This window comes from Pleurodeles waltl, chromosome 6, assembly GCF_031143425.1.
Source record: "Pleurodeles waltl isolate 20211129_DDA chromosome 6, aPleWal1.hap1.20221129, whole genome shotgun sequence".
NCBI lineage: Eukaryota > Metazoa > Chordata > Amphibia > Caudata > Salamandridae > Pleurodeles > Pleurodeles waltl.
Genome location: NC_090445.1, coordinates 957,502,410 through 957,519,832, shown reverse-complemented (window position 1 = coordinate 957,519,832; position 17,423 = coordinate 957,502,410). Strand labels below are relative to the sequence as shown.

The 17,423-nt window shown below is 40.1% G+C and overlaps 1 protein-coding gene across 7 annotated transcripts in view; it reads left to right on the top strand.

The window, feature by feature from the left end:
• The window catches only part of LOC138300428 (heparan sulfate glucosamine 3-O-sulfotransferase 1-like), a 734,894-nt gene that overhangs the window by 503,117 nt on the left and 214,354 nt on the right, over positions 1-17,423 (top strand). For 4 of the 7 annotated variants that reach the window (XR_011204937.1, XR_011204935.1, XR_011204936.1 and 1 more), the window contains one exon: positions 15,265-15,365. The exons of 2 other annotated variants lie outside the window; for them this stretch is intronic. The gene's annotated coding sequence lies outside the window, so the exon portion shown is untranslated. Of the gene's footprint in view, positions 1-15,264; positions 15,366-17,423 lie in introns of those variants that run through there. One more of the 7 variants, XM_069239779.1, reaches the window with a different exon arrangement.

Genomic DNA, 17,423 nt, shown 5'->3' with positions numbered 1-17,423 from the left:
TTTGTGTTTGGCCTGCCCAAGAAGAATGTCGGTTTCACCATGTTTTGAGTGGATAAATTAGTTTCACCCACTGCTGATACCAGGGTCTTGCACTGTATTTACCCCTGCCCCCACCACCTTTCCAGCCCCAGCTCTCTTCATATAAAACAATTAGGCCCATAGCACTTGCTTGCCCCCAAACTCACTCTTGGTCCATCCAAAGCCTGTCACAGTATCATTGTAGTCTTTAAATGATTTTAACCCATCCAAACATTTCACTCCATGCACGACAGCCCGCTTGCTCAGAAAAGCATTCTAAGCAAGTGCCACGGACCCCCGCCTTTGACTACTGTAGTAGTGTTAAGGAAGCCACACCATTCAACTGCAGCTACACTAGCTCACCTTTCTTTAGATGCAACCAAATGCCTAGTCTCTTGTGCTACGGTTAATCACCTGAATCCCTACTATTGAAATATGTGCTGCGCACTATATTTATTTTACTGTCTGATTGGGCATTTTAACTAAGAACCATGACCTCATAATTTCAATGAAAAGCAGTACCTTACCTTTCGCTGACAATACTTCCTCTGCAAGACACACTCATCCCATTAATGGCAGGCATTAGGATACTCTTTGTTATGTCTTTAGTGAAGTGTGAGAAGACAGCTGGCTATCGCCCCAGGACAGTATTAAGGCATAGTGTGGTATATTTAAAGTCAGAAAAGATATTTATGTTCAAAGACACATTGAGTGAACACCAGGGCTTTTAACAGGAGCTCCACTCCAGGCTTTCTCTATGATCTGCTCTGTAGGCGAGTGCAAATTTAAAATGTATTAAAATATTGTTCTGCTTGACCTCTCTGATAATAATCATCAAACACTCATTTATTAATTCACCAATGTGGAGAAATAATTTAGCATCATACTGTGCACTTCTGGCCTTAATATTTATTTGAAAATTGTAATAGTAGGAGCCCCACTTACAACAATGAAGTGTCTAAGGGCCAATAATAGTTCATATAGACCTTTGACATTCTCATTGTTTCGCTTCTGTTCTATTTTCAGACATGTGACAATCAATGGAGGAAATGTTCGATAAGCATTGTAGCCCTTCTGCCTTAAGCTACACCAGTTGTTAAAGGTTCAGTCCCTATCTTTATAACTAGGGAATGTGGTATTTAACAACCTTCCTAGCCCTTTGCAGAGGCCTATATTGTTCTTATTTGTAGCATAAAATAAATATTCCTTACATAATACATGCTTGATTGTTTCTAATGTTCTCCTTTTCACTTGATTTTGTAACACTAATCTTCTTTGACCAAAACTCAGCATCTGACACTTTGCTTTCAGCAATTGATATTTTGCTTTAAAAACATGTGAATTTGTGGGTTGCAGTGAATGGAGGTAATTCAGTTTCTGTAACCGAATCTGACAACTGATTGATAAGCTGAGAATCCTTTTAGACGTGAGTGCAATAGTTTGTGCTCTCTTTGCATGATTTCAGTGCTCGAGGCATAAAGAAGAAAGTCAAATTCTTCTGCGCTGAGTAAATCTCCCTGGAGTGCATTGGAATTTACGTTTAAGTGTTAAAATTCAGCTCCTATTCAGTGAGACAGTTCTCTTAATTAGAATATGTCTGAACTGACCCCACGAAACAAACATGCAATTCACATTCACCATAGTTACAATGTATTTAATAATTACTTGAGGAAACTTTGAAATCTGTTTACATAAATGCATGGGTTGTCCAATCATTTGGTGGTGGCTTTTTCCGTGTAGATATTTATAGAGCTTCACAGTCTTTAAACTGCTTTTGCGCAAGGCATGGGAGGGGAAGGACAATGAATTGATCCACTTACATGAAACAATACTACTCTGCACAATGGGTGCTTGAGGCACATTGTGAGAGAAACACGTTCTACTCTTTTGAGCCAAAGTAATTGTTCAACAGTTTAGTGTGATATCTAAATTGTGTGTTCTTGAGTTGGAGGTGATATATGTAGCATAAAACCTTGAAACCCTGAGCAATGTTATATGAGTGCTTTCACACAAAAAAACATTCAGAGACCCGCAATGCTTATCTTTGTCATGCAGTTGTTGATGATTGCCTTCAAAGGAAGAAAAGGGTATAAGTATTGGACCCAAAACCCCTGGAAATTAGATCACTTCTGGAACCAAGAGGAACCTCTGCTAAGGAAAAGGGCTGAAGAGCTGAGGAAAAGTGCTGGCCCTGTCTGTGCTTTGTTGGGCTATCCTGCAGTTTCAGGCTGGACTTTGTGGTATGTTCCTGCTTGTGAAGAATCTCCAAGGGCTTGAACTGAGCTTCTCTCCTGTTTTGACGTCCAAGGACCATCAAAGACTACCTCTGCCAGCACCTGGACTCTTTGCTGCGACTCCTGCCAAGTGGTGCCCTATCCAGTCTACCGGCCCTTGAAAGGTGAAGTTGGCAGAACAAGAGCTGAAAATCCACGCACAGAACACCGTGCAGGGCATTTTCGATGAACCATCTGCAACGCAGCTGATAAACGATACGCCACTGGCTTCGCTGCTAAAATCAACGCTCCACCTGCATCGCGGTTGGGAGATCGAAGCATCTCGGCTGGAGAAACGACACGCAACACCGGCTTGCAGCTGCTGATACTGATGCAAACCCCAGGCAGCGTGGTTTTCTAACACCGTGCGACTGATTTTTCTGCACATCGTCCCCGGGTGTCAAAGTCAACCTGACTCTCTGCGGATCCGAGGTGCCACGTCCGTAAATCAACGCATCGCTCACTTGCGAGGAAGGTATCGACACATCGCTGCCTTTTCCAATGCACGCCTGACCGTGTGGCTTTATTTTTGTCGCTAACCAGGTACTTCGTGCAAAATCAACGTTTCCATTGTTTTCTATGGAGTAAGACTCTTATTCTTTTGAACATTTATATTTTACCTTGTACATGTTGGATGTTTGTCATTTTGGTCTTGTTTGATTTAGATAAATATTGCCTATTTTTCTAAACTGGTGTGGTGTCCATTTTGTAGTGTTATCACTGTATTACTGTGTGTGTTGTTACAAATACTTTACACATTGCTTCTGAGTTAAGCCTACCTGCTCGTGCCAGGCTAACAAGGGGGTGTGTGGGAGTTAACCAGGTGTGTATCTCCTTTTCCCTGACTTGAGTGAGGACACCTTCATTTGGAAGTCTAAGCTAATTATTATTTCCTTGCTTTTTCATGGGTATACATAATCACCGGTTGATCTCAGGCAGCACCACCTGGTGATGGCAAAGTTAGTATATTCGGGGGGGAGTAAGACTTGACAATGTATTTATAGTATCTCTATTTTTAAGCTCCCACCCCAGTTCTGTGGTTGTACATGTTGTCACCATCAATGTTTAAGACTTTGCATCTGCCTATTTATTAGTCATAGATGTGGGTCCTTCAAAAAAGGGGGTTGCCTTTGTACAGCTGGATAAGTAATGTGTACTTGTGTCACTTGGGACATAACAGATTACAAAATGCTACATTTAGTCCACTACTGAATTGACAAATGCTTAGTGGGTATGTGAGTAACCATCTAAAAAATCCAAATGAAAACACACTTCAGAGAATTTCTCAATATTAAATGTAGTTGCAAATATATTGAAATTGCTAAACATAACTGATTTTCAACTTAACTCCTGCTCAATTTTAGGTTAAAAACCACATGCTTCCACTTCATTGCTTCATTGCTCTTGACTATTCTGGTGGAAGTTCCAGCCAGTATATTTAGGAAGGTTTAAATTACTATTAGGAGTAAGGGTTCATATCCTCTCAACCCCTTTGCAACACATGCATACCAAGTCTTCATTGTCTGCTGCTACTTAAATTTCAATCCCGAAATAAATGGCTAAAGGAGCTTTAATGATATGGCTCAAAAGAGGGATGCACTAACGTATGGTGCACCTATATGCCAACATTATACACCTGATAAGAGGGAAATTTTGAAAAATAATCTCGAGAATTGATTTTCCACATCATCTCACATTGAAGTGGAGACAGTGGACACGGCTATAATAAAGGCATTTTTGGTTTAAAAACCTGCAGTCTCCCACCTGAATTAGTCTGTAGGCATGTATGGGTGTTCCTATGATATGTATACAAGATCTAGGCAGGCCTACCTATTGATCTGTGTTGGAGGAATTAAGTAGCAAATAGGGGCGCTGAAACTGAATTATCTATGCTTGCAATGAAAAGATAGGATTGAAATGAGTACTTATGCAAGAACGTGCCTAAAAACACCCAGTATGAACTAGTGCTTAGGAATGTATGCATTCCCTGTATGCTTCCACATTCTGAAAAAAAGTTAAAGAATCCACTTTTAGGGGAAGCAGACCCTATGTAAGTCAAAGTATAATGTTAATTGGGACAATAAATGTCAAATTTCATGTTTACATTCACACTCTATTCAGAATTGTAAAGACATTCTTTTTAACACTTTGTTGACAATAAAACCTGAAATGTTCTCTCTGATTGCCTGGAATGTTGCCCTTTTCTTTCTACATGTGGTCAACTTCCTTCCTCATGTGCCTCTCTCATTACGTTGCAAAGTCTGTGGTGACCACGCAAAATGTCCTTCAGCTGAGGCTGGCCTAAGGGTCCTTAATTTTAGCTCAAGTCTCTACCAAAAGGTTTTCTCCCTTTTTTATGCAACATTAGTTAAGGTTCTAGCCAGGTGCTACTGCCTAAATGTTTTTGACTAGTTCCATAACAAAATGTAATATTGGGAGGAATGGTGTTCTGGAAAAAAAATAACTTCCACGTTTTATGTCCCGTAAAAAATATTTTCTTCTAAGGTAACATGAATTGAAAGAGTTTTGAGTGCAGAATAGTATTGACTTTGCTGGGCACAGTTGATGTTTTCAAATGGTTTTCCAGGATATTTGATTGAACTAGACAAGAGATATGATTACTCACGTCAACCCCTTTAACAACATCCAGATATGCACATTTTGCAAACTTTAAATTACAGGGTGTTTGTCAATTGTTTCACAGGCAAATGGTTATTTGACAATCTTCTGACTGTATTGTAATTTGAGGATTCAGGAAAAATGCTCCGATGAGTGAAAGATGGAGTAAAATATAACATTGGGATACTGAAACACAGTCACTTTTGTTTTTCCAATGTGATCAAAAATAGGAATCAGACAACTCCATGTCATTCATAACAGAATTTATCACGTTAACTCAATCTGTATATCAATATATAATGAATATTCGGTCGTTACTGTGAGTTTAAAAAGGTAGTTACATATAGCAGTTATACACACATTTTTGCCAAAGCTATACAATGAACAAGTTCACAAAAATGAACATGTTTATTCTTTTGGATTCCTCATACATTTGGAGCAAACATTTAACTATGTTGGAATTCACATAGGTTTCCAGGAGTATTCCTAGGACGCTTCGTTAGCCCAACTACACTTTGAGTGTTTTACTCCAAGAGGAAAATACAATTGCTGTTGGAGAAACGGCTTCCATTACATAACCCCAGAAATAGATTTACTCCTACTGTTGCTACAGCAGTTTTTTAAGTTTCCAGTTTGTGAATAACATAAACAAGTATGTCTGTGGTTATTTTCAAACTTTTTATGCCCACTGCTTCCCTAGGGAAAGAGTGACTCATGCAAATAAAATATGTGAATACATTTTTATGGAAATACATATCTACCTTTTGTTGAATCAGAAATATGGATTGACTCTAATAAAAAAGACATACACATGTATATAGAAATTACACGTCCAAATAGTCTTTATGGTTTAAGGCGGATGTATTAAAGAATATTGTTATTTATTGATAACATTTAACTGGGGAAACATGTGCTGCACATTTCTAAGTACCCAATAACTCTGTCTTTAATTCCTTACAGTAATACAAATGGCAACAGCAACCAACCTTGAAACCATTCAATCTCACACACATTGAAATATCTTCATAACACTTATTTTCTGTCATTGTTGAAAAGGTGATTGCAAGTTTTAAAAGAATCATGTACCTAAAATATCATACCTTCAACATGTCCATTTTTGTTTCTAAATAATTTTAGAGTGTTATTGAATGCACTGCTTCCGAAAACAGATGGAGTCCCACAGGTCTCTGAGGTCATCTTGAGTGATTAGTCTGTTATATAAAATAGCAATGCAACATGTTGAAACGTCGTTATATTTTAGGTGTTTTTTAGTATCCTACTCCATATTGATGTAACTTTTAGGCTCTGTTTATGAGTTGGCAGAATTTTCCAACCACTGCCTAACCCTTGGGTGTGAAGGGATGAAAATTCTGTGTTGGGTGGTATGTACTGCATGCAGTAATTACCAGGAGTGTTAAGTATCTCAACATTTGGTGAATTTCAGCAGGTCAAACCTGTGGGTAAAATGCTGCATCCGGAAACTTCAGTATACATGCCCAGTCTTTTGCCATACTTTGAGACTCTTGTAAAGGCATTTTCTTACTCTAAACTGTTATTTTAAACACAGAGGAAAACTGTGGTAAAGGGGACTAACATCTGTGTAGCATGCCACTACATGTTTCTACCACTCCTTCAAACAGGATATTTAGTGATGATAACCACATCACGGTCTGTAGTATGGTTAGATTATTGCAGGTTTTTCTACAAAGAACTACTAAAAAATCCTGATGAACTACAAAATAAACAAAAACAGGCAGGTAGGTCAGCCAAAAAGTGAAAGAAACAAGATCACTTCACTCGTTCACTTAACCACTCCCAGTAGTAGTTAGGATACATCTTTACATTCTCTGGACCTGATTTTACAAATTGCGATTTACAAACCTACAACCAGGGATTTCCTCCTTTCCACACACATTAGTAAGTAGGAGAGAGACAGTGGGGAGTAATGGGAAAATAGGGAGTATTTACTGGAAACAAAAGGGTTTAGGAAAATTTAAGGAGGGGTTTGGGAACAATAAGCTCATAAAAACACATGACCACAAAAGAGTGCTGCAACTCACAAAATACACTTCCCTAAAAAGATCAAAATAGGGGTAAATGTAATCCAGCCCAGCCTTACTAAATTATAGATTGTTGCATCGTATAAACATAAAAAGGTACAAACTTACATTAATTAAATATATATATTCTAACCACGTTTACTGAATGTTGCATAAAAATAAATGTTAGTGAAAGTAATTTTCTTTTTAAACTATTGTTAAAAAATATTTATAATTAATTTATATATTGAATTTATTTTTATATTTATTACATATCTAAATTTAGGATTGGTGAAAAGTTATTTAATTGTTTTCAGGTTAATAGTATGTATTTTAAACAAATCTACATGTATTTTGTATATTACTGTGGTGTATTTATTTTGTTAATAATAATCTTGCCAATACTTTCACATAAAGCATTCTCCATCTCCATGGTAATGTTCTCTGCCTGTGTGGTGTGCATGTCCTTCAGTTAGTCAGAACATAAAATACCACTGTAACTTTACAAAAGTACAATTGTCTGTGGTTTCACCCCTCCCCCCTTTTGAGGGGGTGTAGTCATGTGCGCCTACGCCTTGATATAAATCTCCACCCACAAATGGTGAACAGCAAAAATGTGACAAGCTATTCCTAGGTATAGTAGTAAATATGCATGTGAGTAAATATGCACACGAGTCAATATTTACCTTAACAAATCAGACCCATAATATTTTTAGCAACTTCTAGTTGACCTAAGTAATATCCATCCAGCAAAGATAGTTCAATGCTCACATCTGGGGTACCAATAACTCATCGCATGAGGGCCAAACAAACCCTTGATCAATGAGAAAAATGCTAAAAGTGCTCACATCTGGGGTACCAATAACTCACCGCATGAGGGCACAAACAAATCCTTGAACAATGAGAAAAATGCTAAAAAATGTAATTGGTCAGACAGATATTTAAATGGAAGTACGAACATAGAGGAACAGCAATAATATATATATATTTTTTTTAATGTGTACTTAAAAATGGAGATTGCTGCACTGTGTGAACGTTTCAAACAGTTACCTCCATGGACTCTAACCTCCTTTCACACCACCAAGTTTTGCTGCCCTCTCTTGAATACCAACATAACATCTGCTTATCCTCCTAACTTTTGGTACTACCCTCCCATGTAGGATAATGACATACAACCGTATCTTCCATCACATTATTCAGCTGTATGAATGGTACACTAAATGACTACATGGTGACATGTTGACACAAGAAATAAAATAGCCAAGTATATGAACACATAAATAATACATATTGTGTTAGTGGCTAGTATATTGAGAAACGACAAATCAGTAAAACCTTTCAGTTGTTACATTAAAAGGTGTACAGTATTTCAGATATGATCGCCACAGCATTGGCAAAATAACTCTTATATTGCAAGATCATCTGCTCACTTAGAAATACAGTATTTACCTTTGGGCAGGGTAGGCATGTGTCACAAATGGAAGTGCCATGCAAGAACAATTTAAACTGTCTACTGAAGATGGTTCAGTTGCCGAAATAAGAATCTTCATTATTACCTTCATAAAATCGCAGGCTTCTCTCCTCAGTATTTTTGATAGAGAATTTCGTGAACATCCTGACCTTGGAAATTCATTGTTAGTTGACCGCACTGCTGTTTTAGAGATTACGTTTTAAAGCAGGTTTGAGTGCTTGCCATGAGAAGATTAAATCATACTTGAAAACTTTTTATTACCGGGTTTTGACCTTTGCTTTGTTCCTGGCCATTGCTGGGACTTCATCCTGGCTTATACATGGATACATGGGCTTACATGATTTGACATTTCTTATTTCTGTACAGGTACACAGATAGACCTGAAGAATAAAACTGCCTGAAAGGGGAAGCCTGTTTTAACAGGCTTTAGCAAAGACAACAGGTCATGCAATTAAAAGGGGAATGCTTTAGCGTCCAGATGAGACTTTTCTCAGATATGTCAGTCACATCGGTCCACAGAAGGAGGGACTTCAGTTGAATGGTGGGGCAGTTTAGGACAGATTGGGCCCAGGCTTCCACAGTCCAACAGTCAAAAGTTAATGGTGTTATTTAAGGGCCAAGTCTTTCTGTGTACATTGCTTGAAGAGGCCTAGGATCTACTGAAGAAGGTGCAGGCCGAATGACCAGAGACAAAAAGGGAAAAAAGTAGAGTGATGGATATTAATATAGAGGTATTAGGACTACGAAGATGGTACGGGCTGGATGATGATCTGATTTTCAATGTCTTATGCTTTCAAAGACTTGATGGAAATGTTTTTTTTTAGCTTTTCTTTCTCTCATCATCCAAATTTAAATATGTGTGGTGCAATAGATGCATTAGCAGGGGGCGGGAGAGGTTTTTTTCTTCTCTCCCAGGGAAGTGTGTCTTGGTGCTATAACAGGGCTCTGGTGCTATAACAGGGCTCCTGCACTAGGTAGAGATAGGTGAGGGGTAGTGTGGGCAATTCCATCACTAATGGTAGGCAGGCACTGGGGGTGAGTGGTGTGATTGAGGGGATGAGGGTGGTGCACATGGGATGGATTATAGTAAAATATAAGCAGATTTATGATCAGAAGAGCTTTTTTCTTTCAAGTTGGCAAAACCTAAAGAGCAATGTGACTGGTGAGGCTAACCAGTGTAGTGTTTATTGGGAGGGAGTATGGTATGGCAAACATTGGTTAAGCTGAATGGGTAGGATTGGCACGATTTCATTTCATGTAATGTAAACAGCATTTTAAACAAACAGAAATATAGAGCTACAATGAATTGGTTATCTTCTTTTAATCCAGAGGCCATCTATTTACAAGACACTCACCTTAAGTAAGAATCCGAAAATATATATCACCAAGAAATATTCTTATGTCTTTTTTGCTTTAGCAGGTTTGGCTATTCAGGGCATGGCAATATTCCTTTCTCAGTCAGTGGACAGGGAGGTGAGAGACGTAATAAGGGTTAAGAGGGGAAGATGGATTTGGTTGAAAGTCTGGATGCAATTAGTCTTTCTGAATTTTGTTAATTATTATGGCCCGGTACAAGATGAAGCCACCCCCTTAACAAAAATTGTTTTCTGCAGTGATCATGCCAGAGTGACCCTTGAAATGGCGGGTTGTAGGACAGTACCATCTTGCCTGGCATGTTACCCCCATATTTCACTGTATATATGTTGTTTTAGTCTATGTGTCACTGGGACCCTGCCAGGCAGGGCCCCAGTGCTCATAAGTATGTGCCCTGTATGTGTTTCCTGTGTGATGCCTAACTGTCTCACTGAGGCTCTGCTAACCAGAACCTCAGTGGTTATGCTCTCTCTGCTTTCCAAATGTGTCACTAACAGGCTAGTGACTAATTTCACCAATTCAAATTGGCATACTGGTACACCCATATAATTCCCTAGTATATGGTACTGAGGTACCCAGGGTATTGTGGTTCCAGGAGATCCCTATGGGCTGCAGCATTTATTTTGCCACCCATAGGGAGATCTGACAATTCTTACACAGGCCTGCCAGTGCAGCCTGAGTGAAATAACGTCCACGTTATTTCACAGCCATTTACCACTGCAATTAAGTAACTTATAAGTCACCTATATGTCTAACCTTCACCTGGTGAAGGTTGGGTGCAAAGTTACTTAGTGTGTGGGCACCCTGGCACTAGCCAAGGTGCCCCCACATCGTTCAGGGCAAATTCCCCAGACTTTGTGAGCGCAGGGACACCATTACACGCGTGCCCTGTACATAGGTCACTACCTATGTACAGCATCACAATGGTAACTCCAAACATGGCCATGTAACATGTCTAAGATCATGGAATACAATTTCATGATCCCCCAGGTCTCTAGCACAGAACCCGGGTACTGCCAAACTGCCTTTCCGGGGTCTCCACTGCAGCTGCTGCTGCTGCCAACCCCTCAGACAGGTTTCTGCCCTCCTGGGGTCCAGGCAGCCCTTGCCCAGGAAGGCAGAACAAAGGATTTCCTCTGAGAGAGGGTGTAACACCCTCTCCCTTTGGAAATAGGTGTGAAGGCTGGGGAGGAGTAGCCTCCCCCAGCCTCTGGAAATGTTTTGATGGGAACAGATGCTGCCCATCTCTGCATAAGCCAGTCTACACCGGTTCAGGGATCCCCCAGCCCTGCTCTGGTGCAAAACTGGACAAAGGAAAGGGGAGTGACCACTCCTCTGACCTGCACCTCCCAGGGGAGGTGCCCAGAGCTCCTCCAGTGTGCCCCTGACCTCTGCCATCTTGGATTCAGAGATGTTGCTGGCACACTGAACTGCTCTGAGTGGCCAGTGCCAGCAGGTGACGTTAGAGGCTCCTTCTGATAGGCTCTTACCTCTCTTGGTAGCCAATCCTCCTAACTTGGTAGCCAAACCTCCTTTTCTGGCTATTTAGGGTCTCTGCTTTGGGGAATTCTTCAGATAACGAATGCAAGAGCTCACCAGAGTGCCTCTGCATCTCCCTCTTCACCTTCTGCCAAAGGATCGACCGCTGACTGCTCAGGACGCCTGAAAAACCACAACAAAGTAGCAAGATGACAGCTAGCAACCTTGTATCGCTTCATCCTGCCGGCTTTCTCGACTGTTTCCAGGTGGTGCATGCTCTGGGGGTAACCTGCCTCCTTCTTGCACCAGGAGCTCTGAAGAAATCTCCAGTGGGTCGACGGAATCTTCCCCCTGCAACCGCAGGCAACAAAAGACTGCATCACCGGTCCTCTGGGTCCCCTCTCAGCACGGCGAGTGTGATCCCTGGAACTCAGCAACTCTGTCCAAGTGACTCCCACAGTCCAGTGACTCTTCAGTCCAAGTTTGTTGGAGGTAAGTCCTTGCCTCCCCACGCTAGACTGCATTGCTGGGTACTGCGTGATTTGTAGCTGCACTCTTCCAGGATTTCCTTTGTGCACAGCCAAGCCTGGGTCCCCAACACTCTAACCTGCAGTGCACAACCTTCTGAGTTGTCCTCCGGCGTCGTGGGACTTCCTTTTGTGACTTTGGGTGGACTCCGGTTCACTTTTCTTCTAAGTGCCTGTTCAGGTACTTCAGCGGGTGCTGCCTGCTTCTGTGAGGGCTCCCTTACTTGCTGGACGCCCCCTCTGTCTTCTCATCCAAGTGGCGACATCCTGGTCCCTCCTGGGCCACAGCAGCATCCAAAAACCGTAACTGCGACCCTTGCAGCTAGCAAGGCTTGTTTGCAGTCTTTCTGCGTGGGAACACCTCTGCGCGCTTCTTCACGTCGTGGGACATCCATCCTCCAAAGGGGAAGTTCCTAGTCCTCTTCGTTCTTGCAAAACACCAGGCTTCTTCCATCTGGTGGCAGCTTCCTTGCACCCTCAGCTGGCATTTCCTGGGCTCCTGCCCACTCTCGACACTGTCGCGACTCTTGGACTTGGTCCCCTTGTCTTACAGGTACTCAGGTCTGGGCATCCACTGCTGTTGCATTGCTGGTGTTTGTTTTCCTTGCAGAATCCCCCTATAAAGACTTCTGTGCTCTCTGGGGGTTGTAGGTGCACTTTACACCTACCTTTCAGGGTCTTGGGGTGGGCTATTTTTCTAACCCTCACTATTTTCTTACAGTACCAGTGACCCTCTATAAGCTCACATAGGTTTGGGGTCCATTCGTGGTTCACATTCCACTTTTGGAGTATATGGTTTGTGTTGCCCCATACCTATGTGCTCCTATTGCAATCTATTGTAACTTTACACTGCTTGCATTACTTTTCTTGCAATAACCTGCATAATTTTGGTTTGTGTACATATATCCTGTGTATATTTCTCATCCTCATACTGAGGGTACTCACTGAGATACTTTTGGCATATTTTCATAAAAATAAAGTACCTTTATTTTTAGTATATCTGTGTATTGTGTTTTCTTATGATATTGTGCATATGACACCAGTGGTATAGTAGGAGCTTTACATGTCTCCTAGTTCAGCCTAAGCTGCTTTGCCATAGCTACCTTCTGTCAGCCTAAGCTGCTAGAAACACCTCTTCTACACTAATAAGGGATAACTGGACCTTGGACAGGGTGTAAGTACCTCTGGTACCCACTACAAGCCAGGCCAGCCTCCTACATGGGTGATTTAAATTACATTCAGGATCTTAAAAGAGATACCTCTAATTGAGCAAAAAAACAATTAAAGTAAAAAAACTATCTCTGTTCCTGGTTCTGTAAAGCATCAGTTAAAACTGATTGACCCATGGTTCACGGATCATCCAGAGCAACTTGTTTTTCCAGTTGGTTCAATACAGCATCTTGAATAGGCTTTTTCTGATTTCAAGTTTTTTGAGTTGGGTTAGGCACAGATATTAGGGCCAATGCTTTTTCAGGCCATTCAATAGTTTAGCTCCAGAAAGCTCAAATTGCTGAGTTACAGACAAAGCTTGACAAGGCGCAAGAGGCATTAGCCAGGACAAGGGGAGAAATTAATCTAAAAGAGCGGAGCAACCAGGTGAAGCAGAAATTGAAAGATTTTTTTATACTTGAGACGATAAATAATGCAAGAACCTTCCAACAAAAACAGTACAACAACTGCCAACTTATAGGGAAGTCGTTGGCTTGGTGTACTTTTTTCCTTGCCTTCCCCTTCTTCTTCTTCGGAATTACCCTTTTCTTTGTCCTCCTTTCTTATCTCACATCCTAAGGCATCAAATATCTATAAACTTTTTCAGTCTCCTGTTTTGACGCGTCCTAAATCTAAAATGTAATCTCAATGGGAATTGGATTTGGGATGTACCTGGACTGTTTCCTTTTGGAATAAGGTCTGGCATCGATCTTATAAAATATCTAGATCAGCTTCTACCACACAGTCACTTTTCTTTCTTTATCACAGACTTTATTTTACCTCTTCTACTATAGCAACATTTTCTGTATCCTTCACTTCAAATTGCTGGTCCTGCGATAGCCCAAAGGGAGATCTTATGCATATCCTTTTTGAATGTCCTCCTACTGTCTCTTTTTGGAGAAATGTTTGGTGTCAGCTTACCTGCATTTTTCATTTGAGAACCCAATTATCTCTGTTGGTGCTTTTTTTAGGTAGTCTCTCTGCTGACATTGTTTCAGATGATGATAATTTAAAATTGTTGGATCTCATGTTAGCTTTAGCCTTTCAACAAATTACTCTCAATTGGAAAAATTCATCCAACATTTCCTATAAGGCTTGGTGGAATAATGTTTGTCACTACCATAGACTAGATATTGCTTTTACCTCTTTATGCTGCCCTTCCATAAATAGAGATTTGTACTGGTTACCTTTGACTGATTATCTTAATGCTGTTGCTTGTAATTCTACTAATTGTACATTATCTGAGAATTTTAAGCCACCATGAATTCTTTATTTTCTCTGTTCTTGAGTGAATTTTAAATTAGCTTACATTTATGCTTTTTTGAATATTACTTTTTTCTTTTATTTAGCTGTTGAAGATCCAATGTATCTTTCGCATTCTAAATGGTCTTGTTCCATTTCATTGTTTCTTCCCCATTTTATACTTTTAAAATATTAAACAGCTTTTACAATTCCTTTTAAAATGATATCATTATCATTGTGACAGATATCTTGTATTGTTAGCATGTAACCCATATGTATTTTGATTTTAATAAAGCTGATTTACCTTAAAAAAAGAATGCTCAGGAGTATTTTTTTCCATTTTGTGCTGCTTGTTAACTACGTTTAGTAGTCATACATGATATGTGAGCTATATACAAAAATACTGAGCATTTGTGAGCTGATGGTTAATGGATATTATTTATTTATCAAAGCAATACAAATATTAAAGAAGGAATCAATTCATTGCAGCATCAGCCAAGCTAAATGGAAATGTATATTTCCTGAAAAAAAGTAAACAAATAATAACCCCATTATTTCACAGTACAAACAAAAGAGTTGTCAATGTGATGTTTTTCAAAATGTTCTTTCATGTACATTACAATTGGCACTTTTTCCAGTCTCCCTTCCTTATGTTTTGTTCAAATTACTTGAATGGGCCACACAATTATATTTATTTGTACAAGTTAAGAATATTTTATATTTTCCCCAATATGGATGCAGTTCTTTGGTCAAGACTTGGAAAGTAATAACACTGAAACATATTTATCATATCAGGTAATGCTTTGGTATATAATGCACCAATTTAAACAAACCCTTTCACTCCACAAATATACCCCTGAGAAAACAAATAATTATTGCAAAAACAGCTCTGAGATCATGTATTTAAGAGTGACACATTATGATTTTAAATATTAATTGGCAGATAAATGTTGATGTTTCTAGCCAGTTTAAGGAGATGTTGTTAATTATGATGATCTGTTTCACTATTACAGTCAGCAACCTTGGGAGATATGCACTACCTATTGAAGGCAAAGGAAAAGATGTGCAAAGTTGTTTCAGATGGCCAGCACATATCCAATGTGCCAACCCAAAGGTACCCTGTTATAATGTCCCTGCACCTCCTGCAGACTTTAGTAATGGATTCTGACATCTGTCAGATTCCATGTGCTTTGTTTAAAAGACAGTATGTTCTTGGGTGATCAATTACAGCCTGGTCAACTTGGGAGCATTCGATCTCCTTTGTTGCTCCGCAATAAATGAAGAATACCAAACTTACCTGTTGTGTGGCCGACCCAAGATTTACAACAATATTTGGTTACAATCTGGCCAGGGAGATGGGGAGGAGATCTACATCACTACTGGAGCAACTGTGTGAAGAGAGTGAACAGGACCTGCAGAGCTGTGGAAACTGTAGTAGTCATGGAAGCTCCCAGAGCCACAGAATGGCAAAGAACAGCATGCAGCGAGAATAACTATCCGCTGTTGGAGGTTACTGCAAGTATTGGGAAGTTGAATGGTGAGAGCACAGCTGAAGCGGCATACTAAGAATTGGCCTCCTGTTAAGCCCACTGGGCCTGTGCAGTGCAATCTGGGAGATGTGTGATGCAAGCACATCAGCACGAACAATGGCCACTTGGTTTTGGCACCCCACGTTTTAGGCCCAGTAATTGTGACAATGTTCAGAATACTGTTGAATTTGTCAACTCACTTTGTGGAATGGTGATGCCCACACCAGGAAAGTTGCAAACTCATTTCCACGAATAGCAGCAATTATATGTAGACAGTAATATTGGTTTCCTGGCACATAGCACCCATTTTTGGCAATGGTGATATACTCACCAAATATTATTTAGAGTCTAGTGTACAGCGGTGATATGCTCACCAAATATTGAAAGAAGTGCATTGTACAACGGAGATACAGTGTTAACACAAAATAACGGTGATGTGCACACCTTTGAAAATGTGCACACCTTGAGTCAGTGCATAATCTGACATTGGCTTTTAACATACTTCATTGGTAGCTGCATTAACACCATCTGCGTCACAATCAACTTGGCGTACACAATGGTGATATGCACACCTTCACTATAGACTGAGATTGAGAGTTTTTTACAATTTTTTTTTCTTTTTGTTTCATTTGTTTTCTTTCTTGGTACCAGTTATTATAAAGTGTGAAAAACACCTCTTTAATACACAGTGTGAAATAGCTCCTATTGTAAAAACCATGGCGTCGTCTTGCGTATCAGTGATTTCATCACCTTGTTTTTTTAGCTCGGGTGGGTGACCCTTTAATCCCATTGGAGAATTGGATTTTAATGTTTGAAAATTATCTAGAGGCCTTTGACTGCCAGGAGTTCCACCCTGTACAGAAGATAGCTTTATTTTTAAGCACTGTTGGTAAAGAAGGTCAGCATGGATATAGATATTTGCCTCAAGCACTTGAACCGAATGCTCAACCAATACATGATGTTAAGAAGTATATAAGAAGTCTAGACACAGATTGGAAATCAGATAGGCAATAGAGGAGCATTTGGTCATGACAAGATGTAAGTTTTATGCCCAGCATTAAAGAGCAGAAGAGTCAAATGATGAGTTTGTTGCTAAGCTGAGAGAATTATCAACCAAATGTCAATTTGGAGATATGACTGATGAACTGTTCCATGACCAACTAACAGTCCAGTGCAAAAGTAAAAAGATCCCGGTGAGCGGCTAAGAGCCCCAACTTGAAGGATGTGATTGATTTACCCAAAGTTGTTTTACAGTCTGATTTGTGTATGTGTGTGTTGAAAAAGAAAAATCATGATCATGAAGCACCTGAAGTGGGGGAGGTCAAAGTCAGAGACTGTGGATGCATTGAAATATTCTGTTAAATCTAGAAAAACTGTGTACAGTCTAAACAAACACTTAAAACTTGTAACTGGTGTGAGAGTTTGAGTCAAATGGTTTACCTGATATTTTGTTATGGCAATAACAAAGAGTGCAGGAAGTGTGCCCACATTGGCCATTTTGCAGGGGTGTGCAAATTCAAGGGGTGTAGTAAAGTAGCTGCTGTTTGAGACGTCACCAATATGGAGGCTGAGTTTCATGAAAGAATACTGAGGCCCTAATTATGACCCTGGTGGTCATGAGACTGCCAGGGCCGCTGTTGCGG